This window comes from Neomonachus schauinslandi, chromosome 4, assembly GCF_002201575.2.
Source record: "Neomonachus schauinslandi chromosome 4, ASM220157v2, whole genome shotgun sequence".
Classification (NCBI taxonomy): Eukaryota; Metazoa; Chordata; class Mammalia; order Carnivora; family Phocidae; genus Neomonachus; species Neomonachus schauinslandi.
The window spans coordinates 72,401,994-72,420,195 of NC_058406.1; positions in this window are offsets into that span (position 1 = coordinate 72,401,994).

Genomic DNA, 18,202 nt, shown 5'->3' on the forward strand with positions numbered 1-18,202 from the left:
TGTGGGATGTTCAATGTTGGCGTCCAAATGATATTCTTAAATTATTTGTATACTCTTGATATGTTTTGGAGACCAGAGAGCCAGGATTTGGTCTCTGAGGCCCACAGAAGAGGCAGGTGAGCCAAGAACATATTCAAAACATTGGTTAAATCCTTTATTTAAAAACTCTTGGGTGAATCAGGCACCAGTATCAAAGGGGAGTTTGTGCAGGTGACCAGGTCCAAGTTCTAATGGCGGCTGCTACACCAAGGAGGAAGAAGAGTTTAAAGTAGCAACAGTAGCTGGGTGTACATTGCTCATCATTTTACTATAATTCTTGGGCAAGTATCTATGAGCCAAAAAATTATGAAATGCCTAATCTTCAATATGGAAAAAAACATTAAAAGGGAAGTCAAATATGCAATACACGCCCACATACATACACACATAACACACACAGGCATAAGGTGAGGATCGCAGTGGGGCCGTGGGGCTGTGAGCAGAGACACTGTCTTACTGCAGGGCCAGAGGCGAACACTACCAGGAAGCAGAATATAGCTCTCTCTATTGTTATGACAGTGTCCAAAGTTATTTCTCTAGGTACTCATTCATTCAGTCACTAAATGCTTATTGATCATCCGCCATATATCAGGCACTGTACTAGCTAGTGGGCATACGAAGATGAATAAGGCACCATCATCCTTGGGGTACTCAGAATTTAGACGAGTTATTTTCAGAAGAAAAGCACTAAAAGGAGTAAAGGAAGACCTTTTTTTTTTTTTAATGGTGTGATTGAAAGTGAAAGGAGGTCAGCTCTAATTGAAAGAAGAAAAAGAAAATGTGTTTGAAGGCGGGAGGAGACATCAACCAACATGGAAAGGGAATTTAGGGGTACTAAGGAGAGGCCTTCTATTGCTTTTATTACATGGAGAAAGTGGAATTTTCACAAAGTCTAATTGGCCTGCAGAAAAGAGAGATACTCCCCTTCCCTGCTTTGTAGCCTGAATGGAAGAGTAATAGGGGCCAAATGCATAGCATTTGCATGTCTGGCATTGAATAGAGTATGGTTTAGGGCAGATACTCACTATATGCTGCACAGCTGAAATGTCCACCTAGACCTTGCTTTGTGGGTCAGAATGGCAGGGTGCAATGGGTGGGGAGGGGAAGGGAGGGTCAGCAGCATTTTCCTGATGGCCACTGAAATTCTCCAGAGAGCCATCTTGGCAGACATGTGGTACGCATCCACACTCTGTCTGCTAGCGGGAAGGCTCACGCTGATAGGATAAAGGTGCAAAAGGGGCAAAAAAGGATGATGGGGAAAGGAGGGAAGAGAATGGTTTAATTTATATAATCTTATGCCTTTTCCTTTATCTCTTGGCTCTTGTCAGACCATTTCTTTAGAGCAGCTCTTAGTTAAATCAGAACTTGTTTACACTATAGTTTATCCATGCCCCTCTGTATCCTTCATATTTAGTAGCTAACTCACCCCTTTGGCCAAGATTATTTTAGAAAACATTATGAATTAGGTTGGAAGAAAAGCTACAAGGAAGGACAGAGATACAAGAAGATCTCGAAAACAGTTGTTTGGGCGCCTGGGTGGCTCAGTTGGTTAAGCGACTGCCTTCGGCTCAGGTCATGATCCCGGAGTCCTGGGATCGAGTCCCGCATCGGGCTCCCTGCTCGGCAGGGAGTCTGCTTCTCCCTCTGACCCTCCCCCCCTCACGTGCTCTCTCTCATTCTCTCTCTCTCAAATAAATAAATAAAATCTTTAAAAAAAATAAAATAAAAAAAGAAAACAGTTGTTTAATATATGAGAAAGAAGGAAAAGAAAGTTGGAGAAAAGGTAAGCTGAGTCCTACTAAATTCATAATTCATAATTTAGTTAAGGCAATATATGTTATGCATAGAAAGAAATGAAATCAACCACAAGTCAAATTAATTTTGACTGTTTTCTTGAATAGTAGGATGGCTAAAAATTGGCATACTATGAACTGTAAGTATATCTTTCTTTCCTTCAGAATTCTAAGTGAATGAGTTGACACTGAACATTAAAAAAACAAACAAAAACACCACCAAAGAACAAAACACAGGCTCTCGAGACTGCTCAGAACTTTCGCTGTCTGCTCTTTTGAAGGTCCCCTGCAATGGTTTTTCAGTACCCACCATATGGGTCCTTAATAAAAATAAGGAGAGAAAAAAAAGTGCATTTGCATTCACTTTTCCAGGTTTCAGAAAATGTGTTTTTTGCTCTGCTCATCATCAAACACCTTTTCCACCTAGAGAGGTCTCTGTTTGGCTCTCCTTGCCCATCACAGTGCACCAGGACAACTTCCCAGTGCCATCTTCCTTTATTCTAACAAGATCATCATTTGTGCCAGACTCCACTGATATATGCAAAAGCCTTCTGAAAAGAGGGTTTCTATGGGGGTTTAAGTGCAGATCACCGCATTATAAAACAAAACATTTGGCTACAAAACGGATTTATAGCAAACAAACTATGGATTACAAACTCCAATGATCTTCAATCACATCACCACTTAGTCATGCCATGCTTGGCCAGACACCATTAACCCATTACTGTGAGCTACAGCAGTGCTTATGCCCAAAGTGTAATGAATGTTCTAGGAATAATTATCTTTATGCCTGTTCGACTCATATCGGATATCAGCTTCTAAAAATGTCTCAGTGTCCCCCGTGCTCTGCACTGGAGGCCACGGTCAAATTAGAATGGGCTGGAGGGGAGTGCAGTGAGAAAGGAGAAAACCACAACCATCGCACATGGTCTTCTCTGAAAAGTAGACAATATTTCTGATGTCTGGGTGCCTACTTAGTTATTCCACTCAAGTTCATTCTGGGGGCGGGGTCTTGTCAATAAAGTCAAACCAGGCTCTTGGTGAGTAACAGGGGTTTTGAAGGTCTTTTTTTGAGAGCTTCATTAAAAGCAGACAGTTTCTCTAACCTTTTAGCAGAACCTGTTATCTGATGACGTGAATTAAAGTCTCTCAAATGACTAATAATCATATCAGGGCTGCCATGTCAGCTTGTAGATTTGAATAAGAGGGTCTGAAAACATTTGCATGCCTCGATGTGCCAGTGCTAAGAAGCTAATGTGATAGTGCTGTCATAAAGCACTGGAAAGACATGACTTAATGTAATCTGTCATGTCATATGCTAATCTTCAACCATTACTTGAGTGCTGTAAGTAAGTAGAAAGCATTTGGGAGAAATCCTTTCCAATTTCTCTGAGTACCACTTCTGCTGCTGGTCAGCTCAAATGGGTTTTGTGCATTTAATGCAGAGCTCAAGTCAAGTTGGTTTAGGTCACACTTAATTAACCAGCACACTGATGGGCCGGGCCACTGTAGCTCTATGGAAAATGGTTATTTCAGAGCAGCCTAACAAGTAAATATTTCATATGCTGAAGGAAAAAGGGAAAAGGACACTTTCTCAGTCCTTGATAAAGAATATGCTCTTTTCAGAGGAAACACTATGAATCTTAAGAAGACTTCTTTTTGGTTTCTGCTTGCCTCCTTCTATATTTGAGTTGAGTTTACAGAAAGTGATAATAAATAGTTAAAGACATTCCGCTCACCCTACCAGCAAGCACTCTGTTCACCAGCTATGGGCTTATAGCTCAAACAATAGAGATTGCTGAAATGCAAAGTCCACAGAAACAGAGGACAGGTGATCAAAGGGAGACATCCACCCGGCACCCCCTTTAACAAGATGACAACATCTCTTAATATACAGCCATTAAAGGAGGAGAGTGGTTCTTAGAGCTAAGCACAGTTTGTGAGACAGACAATGAGTGAGACTAGAGAGACTGACAAATTTTTGCCCAATTTTTTTAGGAAAGTGTGCATGGGATTGTGATTCAAAATATGAAGGTTATTTTTATCAGCCACACTGAGTCAAGTCAAAAAAGACGCTTAAGAACTCGAAGAACTGCCTTCTGGAACAGCATTTTTGAGGATGCTGAGCAGATGGCATGATATTGGCCCCAACGATTCTGCCTGAATTTCCCGACATTCCTACGAGGCTTGCTATTGGTAACCCAAGGGAACTTTTGTGCACGTGGGAACTGGCTTTTTATAGGGTCTAATTAGAAAGCACAGGCAATTTCTACCTACAGCATTAAAAAAATGCTGCTATGAAATATTTTCCTTGACAAATGTGTGTCATATTCACACAGAAAAACGAATATAAATCAAAATTGATAGAGATGTGAGGTTGTATTTTTCCTTCTAGCCAAAAATTCTGCTAAAACTGGGGACTATCTCTCAAAAAAAAAAAAAAGATAAAAATCTTATCCGAGAAGTGGTGTGCATCAACCCCACTTACACCTCTTCCAGAGTATCTTGACCATTGATCGTGAATTGATGGTGCCTAGCATAGCTACATCTTCTTTTATGTCCACTTAGAAAATTCCAGCTGATATTTCAAAGAGGTACAAGATGAGGATGATTCTCGGTGCCAGTGAAATGTGGCTTCTTATCTAGTTCTTTGCTCATGAGTGACCTAATCATCAGGGGACCATGTGTCTAAAATTTTCAGCTCTTATTGAGCTGTGAAAACGGGTCAGATGACCTCCTTGGGTTGGTAGAAACTGGTCTCATTAGCACCGATTTCCACGTTCAATCATCATCTGAACTGTCCATTTTGGAGAGTATTTTCAACTCAGTCCAGGCATCTTGAATTTGTATATTGCTAGCTCTGAAAATTCATTATTATTATTATTAAGAGAACAAAGTAACACATTCGTAGGATTTGCGTTCAATGGCTTCACCTTCCAAGTGAGGGCAGTAAAATGCCCTCTAAGTTCTTCCAGGGACTTATCAGCTTGAGTTTAACATCACAGAAGTCTGTATGACTGGGTCAAAAGTAGACATGTAGACAAAGCAAGCCCCTACCCCCCCTGTATTTCCGCCCCCCCCCCATATCTTCCTGTTCATGATAGACTATTCAGATAATCTGTTTGGGTTAATCTCTCCTAACTGCCATAACTTCCTGATGGCCTCTCAAATTTCTGACACCACCATCTTAAATTATTCTCTACCCAAGCTCTTTTTATGTTCACCTCTCCAATGCTCACCACTGGGGCACATGATCTCCCTTCCTGCATTATCCCTTAACCCTCTCTCTTAAAAAGAAAAAGCATTCTACTGCTTTCTCTTCCCTACCATTTCTTAGGCCATAGCTTTTGCCTAAGCAGTCTCCTTCCTTGAATCTTCCCAAAATTAAATTATATATTTCCCAACTTATCTGGGAAATATTCCTTCATTAATCCAACCAATTACTAACATTATCATTGGTTCTTGACCAATTATTTTCATCTACTCATTCGTTCAGCACATATGATTGAATCCTCTATGGTGTCAGGTGTGTGTTAGCTGGCAGTGATGGTGGTCAAGTAAGGAAAGGCTTCTCATGCTCATATTCATTTTGTCTCAAGTCTTATGTAAACAGTATCAATTATGTTGGCTGTTACCCTTTCATCTGACTTTTTATATTACATGTTTCTTAAGGGTCCTATGCAGAGAAGGGGTTTTGATAGCACACTTTTTGGCTTCTTCTCTACCTTGTATCCTCTAAAGCAGCCTGGACAGTTTTCAGGGACATGGAGATGCTGTTCAGCTCTAAAAGGACTTACTACCCTTTAAGTTTTCTTGTGTAAATAGCACTGTATTGAAGCAGTATAGAAGATCAAAATGAATCACAAGGCATGCCCCCGCTTGTCAAGCGGTTTGTAATCTTTAAGTAGAAGGTAATACTTTATACATTAGACAACCGAATGGCTCAAAGACAACATGAAATAAAGTGCCAAATTGAATATGATCCGATTGGATCAATAGGGATGGTAGAGATGGAATATACAAGCAAGAAGGAAGAAATGAGGATTGGCTGGAATTTTTCAGAAGATTCTCACAGAATATTGGTGGGAGACTGAAGTAACCCATAGGTTTCTGCCAATTTGTCGTGAATTGGGGCATTTCAGTTTATCAGAGGGTTATTAGGGAACCATGAATGTCTGGTATGGATTCTGGTGGGTTAGAGAGAAATAACAGAGATCAGTAGGAAGATGGGGTCTTAAGGTGATCAGAGGCAGGGAGAAAGTAAACTGAAAAGTATGGAGCCTGGAAACTCTGAGCTCATATAACCCTGAAGTACTAGATTTACTACTCTATCTCCAAAATCAAACCTCTTGCCATCGAAATGGAAACAGAACTGAGAGGCAAATGGCTGAAGGCACTAGGGCACCTTATGTTGACTTACCCATTTTGAGGTCAGGTCAGGATCACTCCTGTATCTCATATGGTTTTTTGGTTTCTTTTTTTAATAAAAATGTATCTCTAGAAGTTATGAACTTACTCATTATCTTCCTTATTAAGAACTCTGATTTATAGCTAGGCATAATATAAACTCTTAACCAATATCTACTTTTCATTTTTAATTAGGGGATTTGGATATTGCTGAAGGTTCACTGGTAAAGGCAGCTCATTCTTTTCTGAATCAAGTTTTTACTTTTTAGAGGCCATTGTGTCTCTGCAGCCCTTGTCAGCTTCCTGCTGGGTTTCTGTCCAAGAACTTAATTGTTAATGGCTCCCAGCTGTGTCACAACCAGGCTTCTTTAACCCCTTCCTTCCTGGCTGCCAAATAGTATTCTGCGTTTGAGAAATCAAGTCCCCAGTGCGGGCTTTTGTTGGAGATGAGAACTAATTGTGAGGTAGGAAGATTTGGTTGGAGAGAATACACATGAATCTTACCAGGCCCAAAGCTGTGTCATAGAATCACCTCTGTTTAGTCTCTAAGGTTGAGGCAAATATGTGCATTTTTACCTTGAATCTTGGGCAATAACATCAAAGATCTTTTTCCTTGATCTCTTCTGTATTCTCAGCTGACTTTCAAAAATTTATTTATTTATACATTTATTTGTTTGTTTATCTAGGCATCAGCTGCCTCCTTAATGCTGTTGTCTGTATTCAACCCCTCCTGGCAATTCTTCAGCTCTACCTTCACTTCTCCATCTTGCCTTGATGAGCTATGATCTTTCATGATCTTCAGCTCAAACCCCCAATGAGTCCAGCTGTCAAACCCTATCCATGTCAATACACCAGGCAAGCTCAGAGCATCTTAACACCTGTGCAAGTTATCCAATTTTCTTTTAATTTCCACACATACTCGCTGCTGGTTCATGTTGCAAAGCAATGTCTGCAGTAGTCTGGGTTTCATCCCTCGTTCTGTGCATTTTATCACAAGAAGCTTCTTTCTCTTTTTATGGATCCTGCCAGAGAGTCAGACTTTCTACTACCTCTACTTCTTACTCCTCAAACTCCCTCAGGAGCTTGTTTCTTTTCTTCCTACTTCCTACTTCTAGTCTTCCAAGGTCTCCTGAAGTCTTCCTACTGCTTCTGTTCCATTACTGCATCAGTAATGAAGCTCCAGTGGCTCTTGATGCCTTCACACATGGGGTGCCCCTTTCACTGCTATGCATACTGTGAACCTGGCCCCAAACCCTCAGCTCACCTTTTCCCAATCCATTGCTAGAATTTACACTCACTGGTAAGAGTCCTTAAAATCATCTCCTTCAGAAATGACCAACGAAGAGTTTCTGGGTGGCTCAGTCAGTTAAGTATCTGACTCTTGGTTTCAGCTGAGGTCATGATCTTGTGGGCGTGGAATTGAGCCCCAAGTTGGGCTCCCCACTCAGTGTGGGGTCTGCTTCAGATTCTTCCTCCCTCTGCTCCTCCTTGCTCTCTCTCTTTCTCTCTCTCTAAAATAAATAAATAAATAAAATCTTAAAAAAAATGACCAACGAGCAGCTTAGGAGTTGGCTACTTGGTCATTATCTTGGTTGATAAGAAATTCCTGTATCTTCCCCTTGTAACTTTGTCCACTCAATATTTCCTTCAACTCTTTTGATGAGAGCTCCCATTGAGGGATTCTCTCAATACTGAGGGAAGCATGGTGCTCACGATTACTGTCTACTATTATTCCAGGCCTTCTATGTGCTTCTTTACAAGCTTATCTCATTTCATAAACTAATTTGTTAATTCCACCCATATTTATCACCTACAATCTACTATTCTGTATTGAGCACTGGACTATAGCACTTTATCATATGTTTTCTCATTTTATCTTCACATAGTTCTATGGGAATAAATACTTTTAATCCTCCACCCTCTGCCACTCCCCCTTTATGGAGAAGTGGGGCACAGAGAGGGGAAGTAACTTTTCAAGATTTCCCAGCTGGAGGGATTCAAGTGAAGAAAAGTGTAACTCCAGAAGCCATTCCCTGAGGTAATAGTCATGAACAGATAGTCATAGTTCTTGCCCTCCAGGAATTTAAACTCCAGGGAGAAGAGCCCATATTACACAAAAAATTATATCAACAATTATTTAATTACATCTGTGAGCTCTGAAGACCAAGAATAGGCTCCCATGATGTTATAGAATGTAAGGACCTGAAGAACATAAGGACCTGACCTGATCTAGGAGTTCAGGAAGTCTTTCTCAACATAGGGACATTTACCTTGAAACCTACAGGATGAGAAGGGGTGGAATGAGGGTCATGATGGGCAGGATCATTTCCAGCACAAGAAAGAGCAGTGGGCTCTAAACAACAAAATACCTGGAGCCATAAAGAATTCAGTACAGTGCCAGTTTTGGCTAAATGTTTGGACAGAAGGAAAGGGAGGCATGAAGAAAGGCTGGAGAGATGGGCAGAGATCATATCATGTGGGGACTTGGAGCACAAAGCAAAGACTTTGGTCTATCTGAAGTGCAATTGAAAACTGTGTAAAGTTGTTAAGCAATGACTTAGATTTACTTTTTTAAATTGGCACTGAGATGGAATAAGTTGGAGGCACTTGGAAGCAGGTATGTTGCATCAATTAGAAGGATGTTTTAATTGGCCAGTGATATTTCACTATAATGCCTATTTTACAGATGAAGATACTCAAGTTTAGAGAGGCTACACTGCTTGCCTGAGTTGACACAGCTTGGGTCAAAGACAAGATGTGAATCCAGTTCTGACACTCACATTCATGTTACTTTCCACCACATCGATCTTCCACTTGTGGGCATGGCTTATGCCTCTCTACTTGCTAAATGTAACACTAAGCTAGAGCCTAGGAGACCTTCCCCAAGGCACACACTCCCGGTAATTAGCACACTGTGAATCTTAACTCATGTCTCTCAGGCCAAATCTAGTGTTCTTTCCACATTGCTCTGCCTCTTGTTATTAGCTAGCAACATGTTTCCAAATGCTCCCTCCTTATGATGAAAATGTAAACCATTAAATTTTAAATGCATTGCAGTCATAAATACAATGTATGAATATATCTGCCCAGTATACCTCACAGGACTATTATGAGGTTGAGATAATATGCGTTCAAACACTTGTAAATTGCCAAGTACTGTACAGGAGTACAGTATAACAAAGATACAGTGATGCATTTCACTGATGTTTGTTATACAGGAAACCAGAGTGCCATGGCAACTTGTCCAGTAGGAATGGGGTCCCATCTCCATTTATTTTGCTATCGGTTGCCGAAAGAACTTGCCAATTGTAAGGTGTCAGTATAATTTCAAAGATTTGTGCAAATCGGGAATAGGGCCAAAGAGAAGTAGTTGATACCCCTGTCTCTACCATATGCCATTACATGGTGATGCCTACTCAGAGTTCAATTGGATAATCCTCAGTATAATTACTTGTCCTGGAGAAACCTATGTGTCCCAGAATGCCACCCGGGGGGCCATTACTTCTGCTTTGTGAAGCAGTGCCAATTTTTTTTTTTTTTTTTAAGAAACACACCTGAAGCTGAGAATTTATCTTTGCAATTTAAATTCTCAAGGAGAATGAAACATGGGTACACAGGCCCAAATCAATAGCCATCTTTCTTCCGTTAAAGAACTTTTAGAGTCTTTTATAGGATTCCATTTCTTATCATTAGCCTGTTCCTAAAGATACTTTTGGTCTGACTTGGTGTTTGTCAAACTACAGATCATGACCCTTTGGTGGGTTCTGAAATCAATTTAGTGGTCATAAACAGTATTTTAAAAAATGAAACAGAAGGAAGAGAAAATATCCCAGTGTGTTCTCTATAGCAAGAGTATTGCTTTAAGGAGCTGTTGTGTCAACCATTAACACATGTGCCTATGTACTGGGGCACAACAGAGAATGTTTTTCTTACTGTAGGTCACTATCAAAAAAAGTTTGCAACACACTGGTCTATTGGCTTCAGGAAGAAAGCCAGTGTCTGTACACTTTCATAGGCTAGACCATTCAAGTCTTAACCCAACTTCAGGATGGAGAAATGCTACCCATTTGTGATGTAGATTGTACTTGCTTCAATATAAGTAATCCCTAAAAGGTGTCTTAAAGCTACATCACATGGAGAAGGTGGTGAGTGGGGACCCAGAACTACCTAGCAGCCATTCATGGAAAGAACCTCGAATGGATGGCTCCTCTAAGGGGGCCATGGAGTTTTTAAAGCAGTGGCTAAGAATAGAGCTTCTTCAATCACATGTAGAGGATGTACTATGTGCTGGGCTCCGGTCTTATATGTTTGTTTATCTTACATATTTACTAAACACTTAAGGTACTGGTGATGTGCCAAGCCCTGTTCTTAGTGCTTTACAGATGCTCATTTGTGTCACCTATGAGACAGGCACTCTTGTTAGCCCCCTTTAAAGGAGAAGAAATTAAGAGATCAGTGGATAAGAAACAACAAAGGAAATACTCTTCAGTGTTCTGTTCTGCTGCTTTGGTGCTTCCCCTTAGCTCCCAGCACTAGCCTCCTAATAAGGGCATTTCATCCTTGATTCTAGTTCAACTTCTGACCCTGGCAAGGCTGTTCGAGCATGTGTATGCATGTGTGTGTGTGCACCTGAGTGTGTGTGTGTGTGTGTGAATTCATGTGTCCAACATGTACCCACTGACTATAGTAGTGGGAAAGACAACTTGTAAGAATGCTGCCAATAGGAGCCGAGAAGAAAGTTCATTTGCATAAAATCCCCAAAAGCTGCTACCTCTCTTTACTCTGGCACCTTGGTTCCCTGTCCTTCATGTTGGTTAAAATAAGAACAGTAGAAAGGCTGCCTTAAGCTCCCGTTCTTATAAGCAGGAGAGTATTACGGTAAGATTCAAAAGGTTAAAATCCTCTGCCATTGGGGCAAAACTTTTGAAATAATTGGGCCGAGGAGTGAAGGGGAGAGTGGGAAGGGATTTGAAGGCAGGGAGGCTCACATGCAAACAGGTTTGTATGAGGCCTTGTGAGGAGCCAGGGAGGAAGAACAAAACCTTATGATTTGGGTACATAGGGTTCCCAAGGTTGGTCAAAAAGTTTAAATGTTTCCATAGTCAGAATGGGAAGGAGAAGAAGATAAAAGCACTGTAGAGCAGAGAGGAGGGAGAAGCTAATGGGAAAAGAAATCAAATTACGTTGTTCAGTGGTTGCAATGAGGATATTATCAATTTATCCTTTGCTTGTGTAAGTATTACAAGTGTCCTTTAGAAGAAGCATCTAGGTATCCTTCGTGAAAACATTTTCAGGGAGACAGAAAAGCCTCATGTGACAGAAGACTGAAACTCTTCCTCAGGTGAGAGTGGAGAAGAGTTATGTTTTCGTCCTACAAGAAAATAAAAGATAGGAGCGCCTGGGTGGTTCAGATGGTTAAGCATCTGCCTTTGGCTCAGGTCATGATCCCAGGGTCCTGCTCAGTGGGGAGCCTGCTTCTCCCTCTCCCTCTGCTTCTCCCCTTGCTTGTGCTCTGTCTCTCTCTCAAATAAATAAATAAAATTTTAAAAAATTTAAAAAAAAAAGAAAAGATAGAGTTCCCAGAGACCCCAAATCCCATTAAGTAAGTTAGTAAAAGTTGGTTATTGTTTCCACATGTTCTTTAGTGTCTACCAGGGGATTGTCAGCATGATGGCCACTCAGACCTCAGTCCTAAGTGTGTGGAGGGTGGGGAGGGTGTCACGGGGCGGGGGGGGGGAAGGAAGGGAGATGAGTCCCATGATAACCCCATCTCTCCAGCAAAGTCTGGTCAACTGGCTGGACTTCCAGGGAGCCTTCCAGGGAATCCTGGCTGGTAGTAATTTCCCCTTTTCCTGACTTCCTTCTTACTTGTTTCACTGATGCAATTTTTTTCCACTAATATATGAGCTTATTGAGTAAATTTCTTATTCCCTGCATTAGAGGGACAGCTCCTTGAAGACAGGGACTGTGTTATTCACGTTGTAGCATCCACAGCATAGAGTGTCATGCCCTACAGATATTAAACCCTCGATATTTATTGATTGACTGACATTTAAGACCTCACCAAGTTCCAGACGAGAGGACTTTATGTGCCTCTGAAGCTCTCACTTCCAGGGCCTTTTTCTTTCTGTATTGCTTTTAAAGACCTTCTAAATAGTCCTTTTGATTATGTCGCAGTCTTTGGGGATATTTGTAGGAGACTACCTTCCCACACCCACAAGTCCAGTCCCAAACTGGCTGTGGCAACTCAAGTCAGGAGCCACTATGGATAATTTAAGCACACAAAGATGGCTGTCCCAAACACATAGACAGTCTACTTCCTGTATACACTGACTCACTCTAATACAGATTCTTCCCTTATGAGTAGAGCCAGCTCCAGGTAATAGATCTCTGAAAGGTAGTTTGCCTGTTTCTTCAGAAGTTCCATGTACAGCTTTCCTGACATTGAGGTTGACCTCTCAGAAGTGTGATGACCACAGGCTACCATGCCCACAAGCTGCCGTACCCACAGGCATGGAGAGAACCAAAGGTGGCCTCATCGGCTGTTATGCTCATGTAATGAAAAAGGCCACAGACCCTGAAGGTCCTAAGAGGCGTGGTATTTCCACACAGGCCACCCATTTGTGGTTCAGCTACTGCTGGCAGAAGGCTGACATCCGTGCAGACGGCGCGGGCTACTTTGTTACTTAGAGGTAACAAGGTGCATTAAGAGAGAGTGCAGAGAAATACCATCCATTCCCCACTTAGTGTTTCTTCATACATAATGTTCTAGTGTGAAATGTCAGCTTTAGCTTCTACAGGTTCTGTGTGTGGATAATTTATGAAGTTATCTGGCTTAAAAAGAGGGGTGGATTCTGGAGACATCTCTGGTTTTGTCCCTAAAAACGTCAGGATAATGGCATTAATAGAAAGGAGTGGTGGGGAGGCGGGGGAGGGGTAAGGAGAGAGAGGAATCCAAAACTTTGCATATACAATTAGAACCCTAAAATCCCTCTGCCCCACATTCAACCTGCATGAGGCTTGTGAGGATCTGCAAGAATATCCTACATCCATTCCTTCTCAGAGGGTGGTCAGCTTCTAGATCTGCCAGGTTTTTCTATTTGGATTCTTTATTTAAAAATCCACCACCCAGCCTGTTGGAGGCCAGGCCGTGACTAAACATGGATGCTTTCCTTACTAAGCGCAGGGAGAACAAGCTCTCTGTGACTTCATGAACAGTAAAGTCATCCTTCCTGCCCACCCGGGGAAAAAACCTTGATGCAAGGTGAGTTTGCTTATTTTTTCATTCATTTCATAATTATTTTTACTCAGTATCTATTTTGTAAGCATCACTGTGCTAGGTGCTGATGAAGCAAAGGTGAACAAAATATAGTCTCTTCTCTCAGATGCCCCCCGGGGAAGACAGACGCACCAGCAAATAATTTCAGCATTATCTCAGTGTGTTTTATGCCAGGTTGCTATGGGAACACATTAGCGAGGCCCTTACCCTCGTCTGGGGAGGAGGTGGTCCAGAGAAGATTCCAGAGAAAATGGTGCTTGGACAGCAGATGATTACGAGCTAGCTTGGGAACTGGTGGAAGGAAGGGAAAGGAAGAGCAGCAAGTGGACGTTCCCAGCAGTGGTCAGCTCCTGCAGGGCTTGGAAAGGAGGAAAAGCATAGCCAGTCTGGGGAAACGCAAGTGGTTTGATATGGCCAGAGCATCGAGTGAAGACTGGAGAATTAGACATAAAACAGGCAATGAGGGCCACAGCAAGCAGTCATAGCAGGGAGTCTAGACTTGTCCTGAGGACCATGGGGTACCACTCAAGGGTTTGAAATGGGGGGCTGACCGATCTGGTTTGCATTTTATAAGGATCTCTCCAACTGCTGTGTGGGGAACAGATTGGAATGAGACTAGGGACTGGCTGGATAGCCATCGCAGTAACCCGGAGGAGAACGTGGAGTGCCTGGCCTGAGGGCCTCACTGGAGGTGGCGAGAAATTCTAGACACAACAGGATGTGGTAGGGACTGGAGGAGGGATGTGAGGGAGCAGAACAGCCAAGGGTGACCTCTGGGTTCAGATGATGGAGTCCTGCCCACTTCTCAGCATGCTAAGTGGATGAGATATGCAATTATCAGGTACAATTTCATATTTATTTTTTCTCCCACTTTATTTTTTTTATACTATTTGTTCTTTTATAGAAGAAAATAACATTAATTAGGCTCTTGGCTGTGATTTTTTTTTAACTTTGAAAACCAGTAATAACACATAAAGATGAGGCGGGCTAGTAGAAAAGTTTGAAAAAATATACTATTAATTTTTTTTTCAGGGAAAGAAAAAAAAAAGCCTATGCCATATGTAGAAAGTTTCCAATTAGGTTAATGTACCTTAAACTGTATTAGTAATTAAGTGCTTTGGGTATTAAAATACCTAATCTAGCTTCAGGCTGTTTTTGATAAATCCTTTGACATTTTCCCAGCTGAGGAGGAGAGAGAGCAGAGGAGGCCTCGCCTGGGATTATAGAGCTCTTGGCTCTATTCCCCAGCTTTTAGCGGCTTACCGTGTGACCTTGGTAAGGCTGCTTTAGATCCCCAGCCTTTAGTTGCCCTATCTGTAAAATGGCAAAAATAAGAACATGGCACCAGGACTGATCATGTTAATGTCTTCCCCTAACACAGAGCTTGGAACTTAGTGGGATAAAGCTTTTTGGGGGTGGGGAGGGAAGGTTAATCTGGATTTGGTTTTTATGTTATTTATTCTACTTGGGGACATATTTATCTGTAAGTAACAAAATACCTGATATTTCTGGCTTCAAGATATATATTTTGTAACCTAACAAGAAATTGGCAGACAGATAATCTAACGCATCCATACAAGATCCATGGAGCTATGGTAACTCAACCAAGTCACCAAGAACCCAGGTCCTTTCATCGTTCCACTCTGATATCCTTAGTATTTCCTTATTGCCAAATAGTAGCTATACCTTCAAGCATCACCCACATTCAGTGGAAAAAAGTAAGAAGGGTAGGTGCTGGCTTTATTTCTACTATTTGTCGGGAAGAAAGACCACTTTCCCAGGAGCCGCGCCACGACTGCCTTGGACTCCCATCAACAGAACTGCAAACCCCACCCCCACCCTCTGCCTGATCCAAGGGAGGCTGGGAAAGTGAGTGGTAAGTACTGTGGAGCTTTTCCTACTTCCACGGTGAAGGGGGGCAAGAAAGGAGGGGATTGGAAAGAGGTGTTGAGTGAGCAAATCAACAGCGTCTGTCACACCTGCTAAACAGAGCACCATCAAAAGTGGGAGAGTGAATCATTTCTGAGGAAGAAAAGCATCTGAGGTGAAGCCGGAGAGGAGGCTTTTGAAAGGAAGCCCCTACTTGGGAGCTTACTTCAAATTCAGTGGGACTTTAGTAATTTCTTTGGTCTAAACTTGTGAAAATCTGGCCCACCCCGGTAGGTGAATTATAGGGAAACCGGATTTCTTTATCTAGGAGGTAGACCCAGCAATGAATAAAAAGCACAAGTAGAGAAGAGAAAAGAAAGCGGTATCCATGAAAGTGGGATGGGGGCCAATTCCTGAAGAAACCTAGTTTATCTCTGACCCTTCAGACTTGTTCACTGTGGGGTGTGATGGGAGAGGCTAAGCTCAGGAAAGAAGAAACAAAACTCTTCTTTGTGTGATGCCCCTGAAAGAGTTTTTGACCCAGCATTTGGGGACACAGGGGTAAAGGGTCAGTATAGTTGAATATGTTCCCAATTCCCATATTGGTTGGCCCTCCAATATGCATTGATCTGTCACTGCTTCCCTGGAGAGAGCCTTTCTCTGCTTATGACAAGGTGGCAGGGAGTGTATGAGTGTGTTTTCTCCACCACATTTGAATAAGGTCTCAATTTTCCTTTTCAGATTATCATTTAACAAGGTTTATTGTTCATGCTTATATGCCTCAGGCAGCCTATTAGGACATTAGGGAAAAACTGCCCACACCACTTTTTTTTTTTAACCTGGAAACAAAACATGCAGAATTGCAATTTTTATTCCTAGAGAGGAAGGACAGCTCCGGGTCTGACCACCCACCCATACTCCTTCTCTCCTTGGTGTGTGATCCCACAAACTGGTGAGCCTGATCTGTGCTGTAGCCAGAATTTCTCTCAAACTACCTTCCTTTAAAAAAAAAAAAAAAAAAAAACCTGTTTAAAGAGTCAGCTTTCTTAATAAGATTGTCACTTCTCCTTTCCTCAAGTGAAATATTTTCCTGCAGAGGGGACTGTATATGTTTCCAAATGTCCCTGTTCTGGCTCATGATCCCAGGTAGATTCAGCAGGACAGGGGTGGAGCATGTAACTCTCACATGCTCATCAAGTAACACAGGGGCTCTCAGACAGAGCTCAGTGAAGAGAAGCAGACTCCTTAGCTGGTGTACATAAACTGGCAACTCAATTTCAAGGACACAGGAGAATTACCAGGGAGACTTTGACTATGGAGCAAAGACTTGTCTGTGTATTTTTGCATGCATTTGTGCCACTACTAATCTGTCTGCTTGCATTGCAATAGCCCGGTTCCTTTACTAGATTGAGTGCATCCAGGAGAAGAGAAGCAAGCTCACACATAATTAGGACACATTTGTGAAGAACACAGTGAGTGAAATTAAGGTTAAGCACTGAATATATTTTCATATCACTCTGCTAACAATTGCTTCAGGGACTCAAAGCCATACAGATCACACTCCAAAACTCCAGACCATGTACAGACCATGTAGACCATGTACAGACATTGATTGTACAGACCATGATGCCCTTCATGAAGTTTACATATCAATTTTCAGGAGCTGTATCAACTCATGGCAACACATGAAAGGTCCCTAGCATCATAATGGTCAAAATCTGTTTAATGGAAAACGTTCCGGTTCCATCATCCTTAAATTCTTCCCAGAGATGACATATGAACACTCCAGAATTAAGAGTAGAATAGGAATTCTAAAGAGATTGTCTTTGTGAATGGAATATGGCATTGGATACCCATCACCCTTTCCCTTGTGATTTCCTATATCAGGGTTGGGGAGGGAGGATGAAGTAGAGGCCAGGTAAAGAGTAGTTAAGAGAGCAGGGGTTTCTTATGGAATGAGTTGGTATATTTAGCTTCTAGTTCTTCTTAGACATCCTAATGTGTTCATAGTAGCAGGTCTTAATCTCCTCTGGGCACTTCATCATCATTTAAGGGTCTGAGCCGAAGCAATTCTGAAAAGGCTCTCAGGCTTGGGATCAGCCTCTCTAAATTTATGGTTTGGGGTAAATTGGTACCCTGCCCTGCAGTGAACTGAGGGAGAATTTTCTCTCTCTAGGATTTTCACATTTCCTTCAAAGTCTCTTGACACAAGAGTGTTGTTTTGGGAATTCCAACTCCTCATCAACCCATGTCCTCTAACATAGGTACAACCTGAGTTAGATGAAACTATATTGACCTAATATATAGCCATTTAAAGTCAGGAACACGGATACAAAAATTTCTATTCAAATCATTGATCAGAGTTGAAAAAAAAAAGCTCATTTATATTTTACACATTATAGTTGTTCAGCCTTCTCTGAATGAGGAACATCATTCAGGAAAATGCCATTGATTATTAATGGCTCCTTTCTGGACTGATCAGCCATCTTTGACTAGACTAACTATTATAGCCTCCTCTCAATTGTCTCTGGACCTCGTGAGCACCCCTCTGACTTTTCTGCTGTTAGCATGCCCAAATGGGCTATTTGCCTATCCTCTGGGATTTGGGGCAGTAGGCATTAGCTTTCGCATGTAAGAACTGCTAGGAGATTTTTCTTTTAGGAAATAACATAAAAGTCCTATGGTTTTGGGGTAGTTTCACAGGCTGTTTTTTCTGGTAGCCATAGCTCCCCCTGCTGCCCAGTTAGGGGTAAGAGAGACCGCAGTAATCTCTGAAATGAGACAAAACAAAGCCTACTGGGAGTCAAGGCTCCAG